This window comes from Corythoichthys intestinalis, chromosome 6 (genome assembly GCF_030265065.1).
Source record: "Corythoichthys intestinalis isolate RoL2023-P3 chromosome 6, ASM3026506v1, whole genome shotgun sequence".
NCBI lineage: Eukaryota > Metazoa > Chordata > Actinopteri > Syngnathiformes > Syngnathidae > Corythoichthys > Corythoichthys intestinalis.
The window spans coordinates 62,852,259-62,864,262 of NC_080400.1; positions in this window are offsets into that span (position 1 = coordinate 62,852,259).

The window sequence follows — 12,004 nt, forward strand, 5'->3', positions numbered from 1 at the left end:
GACTTCTGCGCAGCGGTTTGGGAGTTAACATCAAAATTACATTTCTCGGCCATATCACATAGATCTCACTGTGAAAAGGCTTAAATGGCTTTTTTGACCTAAGTTTGAGGATAGCGCTCAAATCAAATGTCCTAGAACCAAATTTCCACATGTAACTACTAGATTGTGATACAATACACTAATGGGTGAAGTTTGGTTGACTTCTGCGCAGCGGTTTGGGAGTTAACATCAAAATTACATTTCTCGGCCATATCGCATAGATCTCACTGTGAAAAGGCTTAAATGACTTTTTTAATTAAGTTTGATGATTGCGCTCAAACAAAATTTCCTAGAACAAAATTTTCAAATTTAACTACTAGATTGTGATACAATACACTATTGGGTGAAGTTTGGTTGACTTCTGCGCAGCGGTTTGGGAGTTAACATCAAAATTACATTTCTCGGCCATATCGCATAGATCTCACTGTGAAAAGGCTTAAATGACTTTTTTAATTAAGTTTGATGATTGCGTTCAAACAAAATGTCCTAGAACAAAATTTTCAAATGTAACTACTAGATTGTGATACAATACACTATTGGGTGAAGTTTGGTTGACTTCTGCGCAGCGGTTTGGGAGTTAACATCAAAATTACATTTCTCGGCCATATCGCATAGATCTCACTGTGAAAAGGCTTAAATGACTTTTTTAATTAAGTTTAATGATTGCGCTCAAACCAAATGTCCTAGAACGAAATTTTCAAATGTAACTACTAGAATGTGATACAATACACTATTGGGTGAAGTTTAGTTGACTTCTGCGCAGCGGTTTGGGAGTTAACATCAAAATTACATTTCTCGGCCATATCGCATAGATCTCACTGTGAAAAGGCTTAAATGGCTTTTTTGACCTAGGTTTGAGGATTGCGCTCAAATTAAATGTCCTAGAACCAAATTTCCACATGTAACTACTAGATTGTGATACAATACACTATTGGGTGAAGTTTGGTTGACTTCTGCGCAGCGGTTTGGGAGTTAACATCAAAATTACATTTCTCGGCCATATCGCATAGATCTCACTGTGAAAAGGCTTAAATGGCTTTTTTGACCTAGGTTTGAGGATTGCGCTCAAATCAAATGTCCTAGTACCAAATTTCCACCTGTAACTACTAGATTGTGATACAATACACTAATGGGTGAAGTTTGGTTTACTTCTGCGCAGCGGTTTGGGAGTTAACATCAAAATTACATTTCTCGGCCATATCGCATAGATCTCACTGTGAAAAGGCTTAAATGGCTTTTTTGACCTAAGTTTAATAATTGCGCTCAAACCAAATGTCCTAGAACGAAATTTTCAAATGTAACTACTAGAATGTGATACAATACACTATTGGGTGAAGTTTGGTTGACTTCTGCGCAGCGGTTTGGGAGTTAACATCAAAATTACATTTCTCGGCCATATCGCATAGATCTCACTGTGAAAAGGCTTAAATGGCTTTTTTGACCTAAGTTTGAGGATTGCGCTCAAATTAAATGTCCTAGAACCAAATTTCCACATGTAACTACTAGATTGTGATACAATACACTAATGGGTGAAGTTTGGTTGACTTCTGCGCAGCGGTTTGGGAGTGAACATCAAAATTACATTTCTCGGCCATATCGCATAGATCTCACTTTGAAAAGGCTTAAATGGCTTTTTTTCACCTAAGTTTAATGATTGCGCTCAAACCAAATTTCCTAGAACGAAATTTTCAAATGTAACTACTAGAATGTGATACAATACACTATTGGGTGAAGTTTAGTTGACTTCTGCGCAGCGGTTTGGGAGTTAACATCAAAATTACATTTCTCGGCCATATCGCATAGATCTCACTGTGAAAAGGCTTAAATGGCTTTTTTGACCTAGGTTTGAGGATTGCGCTCAAATCAAATGTCCTAGAACCAAATTTCCACATGTAACTACTAGATTGTGATACAATACACTAATGGGTGAAGTTTGGTTGACTTCTGCGCAGCGGTTTGGGAGTTAACATCAAAATTACATTTCTCGGCCATATCGCATAGATCTCACTGTGAAAAGGCTTAAATGACTTTTTTAATTAAGTTTGATGATTGCGTTCAAACAAAATGTCCTAGAACGAAATTTTCAAATGTAACTACTAGAATGTGATACAATACACTATTGGGTGAAGTTTGGTTGACTTCTGCGCAGCGGTTTGGGAGTTAACATCAAAATTACATTTCTCGGCCATATCGCATAGATCTCACTGTGAAAAGGCTTAAATGGCTTTTTTGACCTAAGTTTGAGGATTGCGCTCAAATCAAATGTCCTAGAACCAAATTTCCACATGTAACTACTAGATTGTGATACAATACACTAATAGGTGAAGTTTGGTTGACTTCTGCGCAGCGGTTTGGAAGTTAACATAAAAATTACATTTCTCGGCCATATCGCATAGATCTCACTGTGAAAAGGCTTAAATGGCTTTTTTGACCTAAGTTTGAGGATTGCGCTCAAATCAAATGTCCTAGAACCAAATTTCCACATGTAATTACTAGATTATGATACAATACACTAATGGGTGAAGTTTGGTTGACTTCTGCGCAGCGGTTTGGGAGTTAACATCAAAATTACATTTCTCGGCCATATCGCATAGATCTCACTGTGAAAAGGCTTAAATGACTTTTTTAATTAAGTTTAATGATTGCGCTCAAACAAAATGTCCTAGAACAAAAATTTCAAATGTAACTACTAGATTGTGATACAATACACTATTGGGTGAAGTTTAGTTGACTTCTGCGCAGCGGTTTGGGAGTTAACATCAAAATTACATTTCTCGGCCATATCGCATAGATCTCACTGTGAAAAGGCTTAAATGGCTTTTTTGACCTAAGTTTGAGGATTGCGCTCAAATCAAATGTCCTAGAACCAAATTTCCACATGTAACTACTAAATTGTGATACAATACACTAATGGTTGAAGTTTGGTTGACTTCTGCGCAGCGGTTTGGGAGTGAACATCAAAATTACATTTCTCGGCCATATCGCATAGATCTCACTGTGAAAAGGCTTAAATGACTTTTTTTAATTAAGTTTGAAGATTGCGCTCAAATCAAATGTCCTAGAACTAAATTTCCAAATGTAACTACTAGATTTTGATAAAATACACTATTGGGTGAAGTTTGGTTGACTTCTGCGCAGCGGTTTGGGAGTTAACATCAAAATTACATTTCTCGGCCATATCGCATAGATCTCACTGTGAAAAGGCTTAAATGGCTTTTTTGACCTAAGTTTGAGGATTGCCCTCAAATCAAATGTCCTATAACCAAATTTCCACATGTAACTACTAGATTGTGATACAATACACTAATGGGTGAAGTTTGGTTGACTTCTGCGCAGCGGTTTGGGAGTTAACATCAAAATTACATTTCTCGGCCATATCGCATAGATCTCACTGTGAAAAGGCTTAAATGACTTTTTTAATTAAGTTTGATGATTGCGTTCAAACAAAATGTCCTAGAACAAAATTTTCAAATGTAACTACTAGATTGTGATACAATACACTATTGGGTGAAGTTTGGTTGACTTCTGCGCAGCGGTTTGGGAGTTAACATCAAAATTACATTTCTCGGCCATATCGCATAGATCTCACTGTGAAAAGGCTTAAATGGCTTTTTTGACCTAAGTTTGAGGATTGCGCTCAAATCAAATGTCCTAGAACCAAATTTCCACATGTAACTACTAGATTGTGATACAATACACTAATGGGTGAAGTTTGGTTGACTTCTGCGCAGCGGTTTGGGAGTTAACATCAAAATTACATTTCTCGGCCATATCGCATAGATCTCACTGTGAAAAGGCTTAAATGGCTTTTTTGACCTAAGTTTAATGATTGCGCTCAAACCAAATGTCCTAGAACGAAATTTTCAAATGTAACTACAAGAATGTGATACAATACACTATTGGGTGAAGTTTGGTTGACTTCTGCGCAGCGGTTTGGGAGTTAACATCAAAATTACATTTCTCGGCCATATCGCATAGATCTCACTGTGAAAAGGCTTAAATGACTTTTTTAATTAAGTTTAATGATTGCGTCAAACAAAATGTCCTAGAACAAAATTTTCAAATGTAACTACTAGATTGTGATACAATACACTATTGGGTGAAGTTTGGTTGACTTCTGCGCAGCGGTTTGGGAGTTAACATCAAAATTACATTTCTCGGCCATATCGCATAGATCTCACTGTGAAAAGGCTTAAATGACTTTTTTAATTAAGTTTAATGATTGCGCTCAAACCAAATGTCCTAGAACGAAATTTTCAAATGTAACTACTAGAATGTGATACAATACACTATTGGGTGAAGTTTAGTTGACTTCTGCGCAGCGGTTTGGGAGTTAACATCAAAATTACATTTCTCGGCCATATCGCATAGATCTCACTGTGAAAAGGCTTAAATGACTTTTTTAATTAAGTTTGATGATTGCGCTCAAACAAAATTTCCTAGAACCAAATTTCCACATGTAACTACTAGATTGTGATACAATACACTAATGGGTGAAGTTTGGTTTATTTCTGCGCAGCGGTTTGGGAGTTAACATCAAAATTACATTTCTCGGCCATATCGCATAGATCTCACTGTGAAAAGGCTTAAATGGCTTTTTTGACCTAAGTTTAATAATTGCGCTCAAACCAAATGTCCTAGAACGAAATTTTCAAATGTAACTACTAGAATGTGATACAATACACTATTGGGTGAAGTTTGGTTGACTTCTGCGCAGCGGTTTGGGAGTTAACATCAAAATTACATTTCTCGGCCATATCACATAGATCTCACTGTGAAAAGGCTTAAATGGCTTTTTTGACCTAAGTTTGAGGATTGCGCTCAAATCAAATGTCCTAGAACCAAATTTCCACATGTAACTACTAGATTGTGATACAATACACTAATGGGTGAAGTTTGGTTGACTTCTGCGCAGCGGTTTGGGAGTTAACATCAAAATTACATTTCTCGGCCATATCGCATAGATCTCACTGTGAAAAGGCTTAAATGACTTTTTTAATTAAGTTTGATGATTGCGTTCAAACAAAATTTCCTAGAACAAAATTTTCAAATGTAACTACTAGATTGTGATACAATACACTATTGGGTGAAGTTTGGTTGACTTCTGCGCAGCGGTTTGGGAGTTAACATCAAAATTACATTTCTCGGCCATATCGCATAGATCTCACTGTGAAAAGGCTTAAATGACTTTTTTAATTAAGTTTGATGATTGCGCTCAAACAAAATGTCCTAGAACAAAATTTCCACATGTAATTACTAGATTATGATACAATACACTAATGGGTGAAGTTTGGTTGACTTCTGCGCAGCGGTTTGGGAGTTAACATCAAAATTACATTTCTCGGCCATATCGCATAGATCTCACTGTGAAAAGGCTTAAATGACTTTTTTAATTAAGTTTAATGATTGCGCTCAAACAAAATGTCCTAGAACAAAAATTTCAAATGTAACTACTAGATTGTGATACAATACACTATTGGGTGAAGTTTAGTTGACTTCTGCGCAGCGGTTTGGGAGTTAACATCAAAATTACATTTCTCGGCCATATCGCATAGATCTCACTGTGAAAAGGCTTAAATGGCTTTTTTGACCTAAGTTTGAGGATTGCGCTCAAATCAAATGTCCTAGAACCAAATTTCCACATGTAACTACTAGATTGTGATACAATACACTAATGGTTGAAGTTTGGTTGACTTCTGCGCAGCGGTTTGGGAGTGAACATCAAAATTACATTTCTCGGCCATATCGCATAGATCTCACTGTGAAAAGGCTTAAATGACTTTTTTTAATTAAGTTTGAAGATTGCGCTCAAATCAAATGTCCTAGAACTAAATTTCCAAATGTAACTACTAGATTTTGATAAAATACACTATTGGGTGAAGTTTGGTTGACTTCTGCGCAGCGGTTTGGGAGTTAACATCAAAATTACATTTCTCGGCCATATCGCATAGATCTCACTGTGAAAAGGCTTAAATGGCTTTTTTGACCTAAGTTTGAGGATTGCGCTCAAATCAAATGTCCAATAACCAAATTTCCACATGTAACTACTAGATTGTGATACAATACACTAATGGGTGAAGTTTGGTTGACGTCTGCGCAGCGGTTTGGGAGTTAACATCAAAATTACATTTCTCGGCCATATCGCATAGATCTCACTGTGAAAAGGCTTAAATGACTTTTTTAAATAAGTTTGATGATTGCGTTCAAACAAAATGTCCTAGAACAAAATTTTCAAATGTAACTACTAGATTGTGATACAATACACTATTGGGTGAAGTTTGGTTGACTTCTGCGCAGCGGTTTGGGAGTTAACATCAAAATTACATTTCTCGGCCATATCGCATTGATCTCACTGTGAAAAGGCTTAAATGGCTTTTTTGACCTAAGTTTAATGATTGCGCTCAAACCAAATGTCCTAGAACGAAATTTTCAAATGTAACTACTAGAATGTGATACAATACACTATTGGGTGAAGTTTGGTTGACTTCTGCGCAGCGGTTTGGGAGTTAAAATTAAAATTACATTTCTCGGCCATATCGCATAGATCTCACTGTGAAAAGGCTTAAATGGCTTTTTTGACCTAAGTTTAATAATTGCGCTCAAACCAAATGTCCTAGAACGAAATTTTCAAATGTAACTACTAGAATGTGATACAAAACACTATTGGGTGAAGTTTGGTTGACTTCTGCGCAGCGGTTTGGGAGTTAACATCAAAATTACATTTCTCGGCCATATCGCATAGATCTCACTGTGAAAAGGCTTAAATGGCTTTTTTGACCTAAGTTTGAGGATTGCGCTCAAATCAAATGTCCTAGAACCAAATTTCCACATGTAACTACTAGATTGTGATACAATACACTAATAGGTGAAGTTTGGTTGACTTCTGCGCAGCGGTTTGGGAGTTAACATCAAAATTACATTTCTCGGCCATATCGCATAGCTCTCACTGTGAAAAGGCTTAAATGGCTTTTTTGACCTAAGTTTGAGGATTGCGCTAAAATCAAATGTCCAATAACCAAATTTCCACATGTAACTACTAGATTGTGATACAATACACTAATGGGTGAAGTTTGGTTGACTTCTGCGCAGCGGTTTGGGAGTTAACATCAAAATTACATTTCTCGGCCATATCGCATAGATCTCACTGTGAAAAGGCTTAAATGACTTTTTTAATTAAGTTTGATGATTGCGTTCAAACAAAATGTCCTAGAACAAAATTTTCAAATGTAACTACTAGATTGTGATACAATACACTATTGGGTGAAGTTTGGTTGACTTCTGCGCAGCGGTTTGGGAGTTAACATCAAAATTACATTTCTCGGCCATATCGCATAGATCTCACTGTGAAAAGGCTTAAATGGCTTTTTTGACCTAAGTTTGAGGATTGCGCTCAAATCAAATGTCCTAGAACCAAATTTCCACATGTAATTACTAGATTATGATACAATACACTAATGGGTGAAGTTTGGTTGACTTCTGCGCAGCGGTTTGGGAGTTAACATCAAAATTACATTTCTCGGCCATATCGCATAGATCTCACTGTGAAAAGGCTTAAATGACTTTTTTAATTAAGTTTAATGATTGCGCTCAAACAAAATGTCCTAGAACAAAAATTTCAAATGTAACTACTAGATTGTGATACAATACACTATTGGGTGAAGTTTAGTTGACTTCTGCGCAGCGGTTTGGGAGTTAACATCAAAATTACATTTCTCGGCCATATCGCATAGATCTCACTGTGAAAAGGCTTAAATGGCTTTTTTGACCTAAGTTTGAGGATTGCGCTCAAATCAAATGTCCTAGAACCAAATTTCCACATGTAACTACTAGATTGTGATACAATACACTAATGGTTGAAGTTTGGTTGACTTCTGCGCAGCGGTTTGGGAGTTAACATCAAAATTACATTTCTCGGCCATATCGCATAGATCTCACTGTGAAAAGGCTTAAATGACTTTTTTAATTAAGTTTGATGATTGCGTTCAAACAAAATGTCCTAGAACTAAATTTTCAAATGTAACTACTAGATTGTGATACAATACACTATTGGGTGAAGTTTGGTTGACTTCTGCGCAGCGGTTTGGGAGTTAACATCAAAATTACATTTCTCGGCCATATCGCATAGATCTCACTGTGAAAAGGCTTAAATGACTTTTTTAATTAAGTTTGATGATTGCGCTCAAACAAAATTTCCTAGAACCAAATTTCCACATGTAACTACTAGATTGTGATACAATACACTAATGGGTGAAGTTTGGTTTACTTCTGCGCAGCGGTTTGGGAGTTAACATCAAAATTACATTTCTCGGCCATATCGCATAGATCTCACTGTGAAAAGGCTTAAATGGCTTTTTTGACCTAAGTTTAATAATTGCGCTCAAACCAAATGTCCTAGAACGAAATTTTCAAATGTAACTACTAGAATGTGATACAATACACTATTGGGTGAAGTTTGGTTGACTTCTGCGCAGCGGTTTGGGAGTTAACATCAAAATTACATTTCTCGGCCATATCACATAGATCTCACTGTGAAAAGGCTTAAATGGTTTTTTTGACCTAAGTTTGAGGATAGCGCTCAAATCAAATGTCCTAGAACCAAATTTCCACATGTAACTACTAGATTGTGATACAATACACTAATGGGTGAAGTTTGGTTGACTTCTGCGCAGCGGTTTGGGAGTTAACATCAAAATTACATTTCTCGGCCATATCGCATAGATCTCACTGTGAAAAGGCTTAAATGACTTTTTTAATTAAGTTTGATGATTGCGCTCAAACAAAATTTCCTAGAACAAAATTTTCAAATTTAACTACTAGATTGTGATACAATACACTATTGGGTGAAGTTTGGTTGACTTCTGCGCAGCGGTTTGGGAGTTAACATCAAAATTACATTTCTCGGCCATATCGCATAGATCTCACTGTGAAAAGGCTTAAATGACTTTTTTAATTAAGTTTGATGATTGCGTTCAAACAAAATGTCCTAGAACAAAATTTTCAAATGTAACTACTAGATTGTGATACAATACACTATTGGGTGAAGTTTGGTTGACTTCTGCGCAGCGGTTTGGGAGTTAACATCAAAATTACATTTCTCGGCCATATCGCATAGATCTCACTGTGAAAAGGCTTAAATGACTTTTTTAATTAAGTTTAATGATTGCGCTCAAACCAAATGTCCTAGAACGAAATTTTCAAATGTAACTACTAGAATGTGATACAATACACTATTGGGTGAAGTTTAGTTGACTTCTGCGCAGCGGTTTGGGAGTTAACATCAAAATTACATTTCTCGGCCATATCGCATAGATCTCACTGTGAAAAGGCTTAAATGGCTTTTTTGACCTAGGTTTGAGGATTGCGCTCAAATTAAATGTCCTAGAACCAAATTTCCACATGTAACTACTAGATTGTGATACAATACACTATTGGGTGAAGTTTGGTTGACTTCTGCGCAGCGGTTTGGGAGTTAACATCAAAATTACATTTCTCGGCCATATCGCATAGATATCACTGTGAAAAGGCTTAAATGGCTTTTTTGACCTAGGTTTGAGGATTGCGCTCAAATCAAATGTCCTAGTACCAAATTTCCACCTGTAACTACTAGATTGTGATACAATACACTAATGGGTGAAGTTTGGTTTACTTCTGCGCAGCGGTTTGGGAGTTAACATCAAAATTACATTTCTCGGCCATATCGCATAGATCTCACTGTGAAAAGGCTTAAATGGCTTTTTTGACCTAAGTTTAATAATTGCGCTCAAACCAAATGTCCTAGAACGAAATTTTCAAATGTAACTACTAGAATGTGATACAATACACTATTGGGTGAAGTTTGGTTGACTTCTGCGCAGCGGTTTGGGAGTTAACATCAAAATTACATTTCTCGGCCATATCGCATAGATCTCACTGTGAAAAGGCTTAAATGGCTTTTTTGACCTAAGTTTGAGGATTGCGCTCAAATTAAATGTCCTAGAACCAAATTTCCACATGTAACTACTAGATTGTGATACAATACACTAATGGGTGAAGTTTGGTTGACTTCTGCGCAGCGGTTTGGGAGTGAACATCAAAATTACATTTCTCGGCCATATCGCATAGATCTCACTTTGAAAAGGCTTAAATGGCTTTTTTTCACCTAAGTTTAATGATTGCGCTCAAACCAAATTTCCTAGAACGAAATTTTCAAATGTAACTACTAGAATGTGATACAATACACTATTGGGTGAAGTTTAGTTGACTTCTGCGCAGCGGTTTGGGAGTTAACATCAAAATTACATTTCTCGGCCATATCGCATAGATCTCACTGTGAAAAGGCTTAAATGGCTTTTTTGACCTAGGTTTGAGGATTGCGCTCAAATCAAATGTCCTAGAACCAAATTTCCACATGTAACTACTAGATTGTGATACAATACACTAATGGGTGAAGTTTGGTTGACTTCTGCGCAGCGGTTTGGGAGTTAACATCAAAATTACATTTCTCGGCCATATCGCATAGATCTCACTGTGAAAAGGCTTAAATGATTTTTTAATTAAGTTTGATGATTGCGTTCAAACAAAATGTCCTAGAACGAAATTTTCAAATGTAACTACTAGAATGTGATACAATACACTATTGGGTGAAGTTTGGTTGACTTCTGCGCAGCGGTTTGGGAGTTAACATCAAAATTACATTTCTCGGCCATATCGCATAGATCTCACTGTGAAAAGGCTTAAATGGCTTTTTTGACCTAAGTTTGAGGATTGCGCTCAAATCAAATGTCCTAGAACCAAATTTCCACATGTAACTACTAGATTGTGATACAATACACTAATAGGTGAAGTTTGGTTGACTTCTGCGCAGCGGTTTGGAAGTTAACATAAAAATTACATTTCTCGGCCATATCGCATAGATCTCACTGTGAAAAGGCTTAAATGGCTTTTTTGACCTAAGTTTGAGGATTGCGCTCAAATCAAATGTCCTAGAACCAAATATCCACATGTAATTACTAGATTATGATACAATACACTAATGGGTGAAGTTTGGTTGACTTCTGCGCAGCGGTTTGGGAGTTAACATCAAAATTACATTTCTCGGCCATATCGCATAGATCTCACTGTGAAAAGGCTTAAATGACTTTTTTAATTAAGTTTAATGATTGCGCTCAAACAAAATGTCCTAGAACAAAAATTTCAAATGTAACTACTAGATTGTGATACAATACACTATTGGGTGAAGTTTAGTTGACTTCTGCGCAGCGGTTTGGGAGTTAACATCAAAATTACATTTCTCGGCCATATCGCATAGATCTCACTGTGAAAAGGCTTAAATGGCTTTTTTGACCTAAGTTTGAGGATTGCGCTCAAATCAAATGTCCTAGAACCAAATTTCCACATGTAACTACTAGATTGTGATACAATACACTAATGGTTGAAGTTTGGTTGACTTCTGCGCAGCGGTTTGGGAGTGAACATCAAAATTACATTTCTCGGCCATATCGCATAGATCTCACTGTGAAAAGGCTTAAATGACTTTTTTTAATTAAGTTTGAAGATTGCGCTCAAATCAAATGTCCTAGAACTAAATTTCCAAATGTAACTACTAGATTTTGATAAAATACACTATTGGGTGAAGTTTGGTTGACTTCTGCGCAGCGGTTTGGGAGTTAACATCAAAATTACATTTCTCGGCCATATCGCATAGATCTCACTGTGAAAAGGCTTAAATGGCTTTTTTGACCTAAGTTTGAGGATTGCCCTCAAATCAAATGTCCTATAACCAAATTTCCACATGTAACTACTAGATTGTGATACAATACACTAATGGGTGAAGTTTGGTTGACTTCTGCGCAGCGGTTTGGGAGTTAACATCAAAATTACATTTCTCGGCCATATCGCATAGATCTCACTGTGAAAAGGCTTAAATGACTTTTTTAATTAAGTTTGATGATTGCGTTCAAACAAAATGTCCTAGAACAAAATTTTC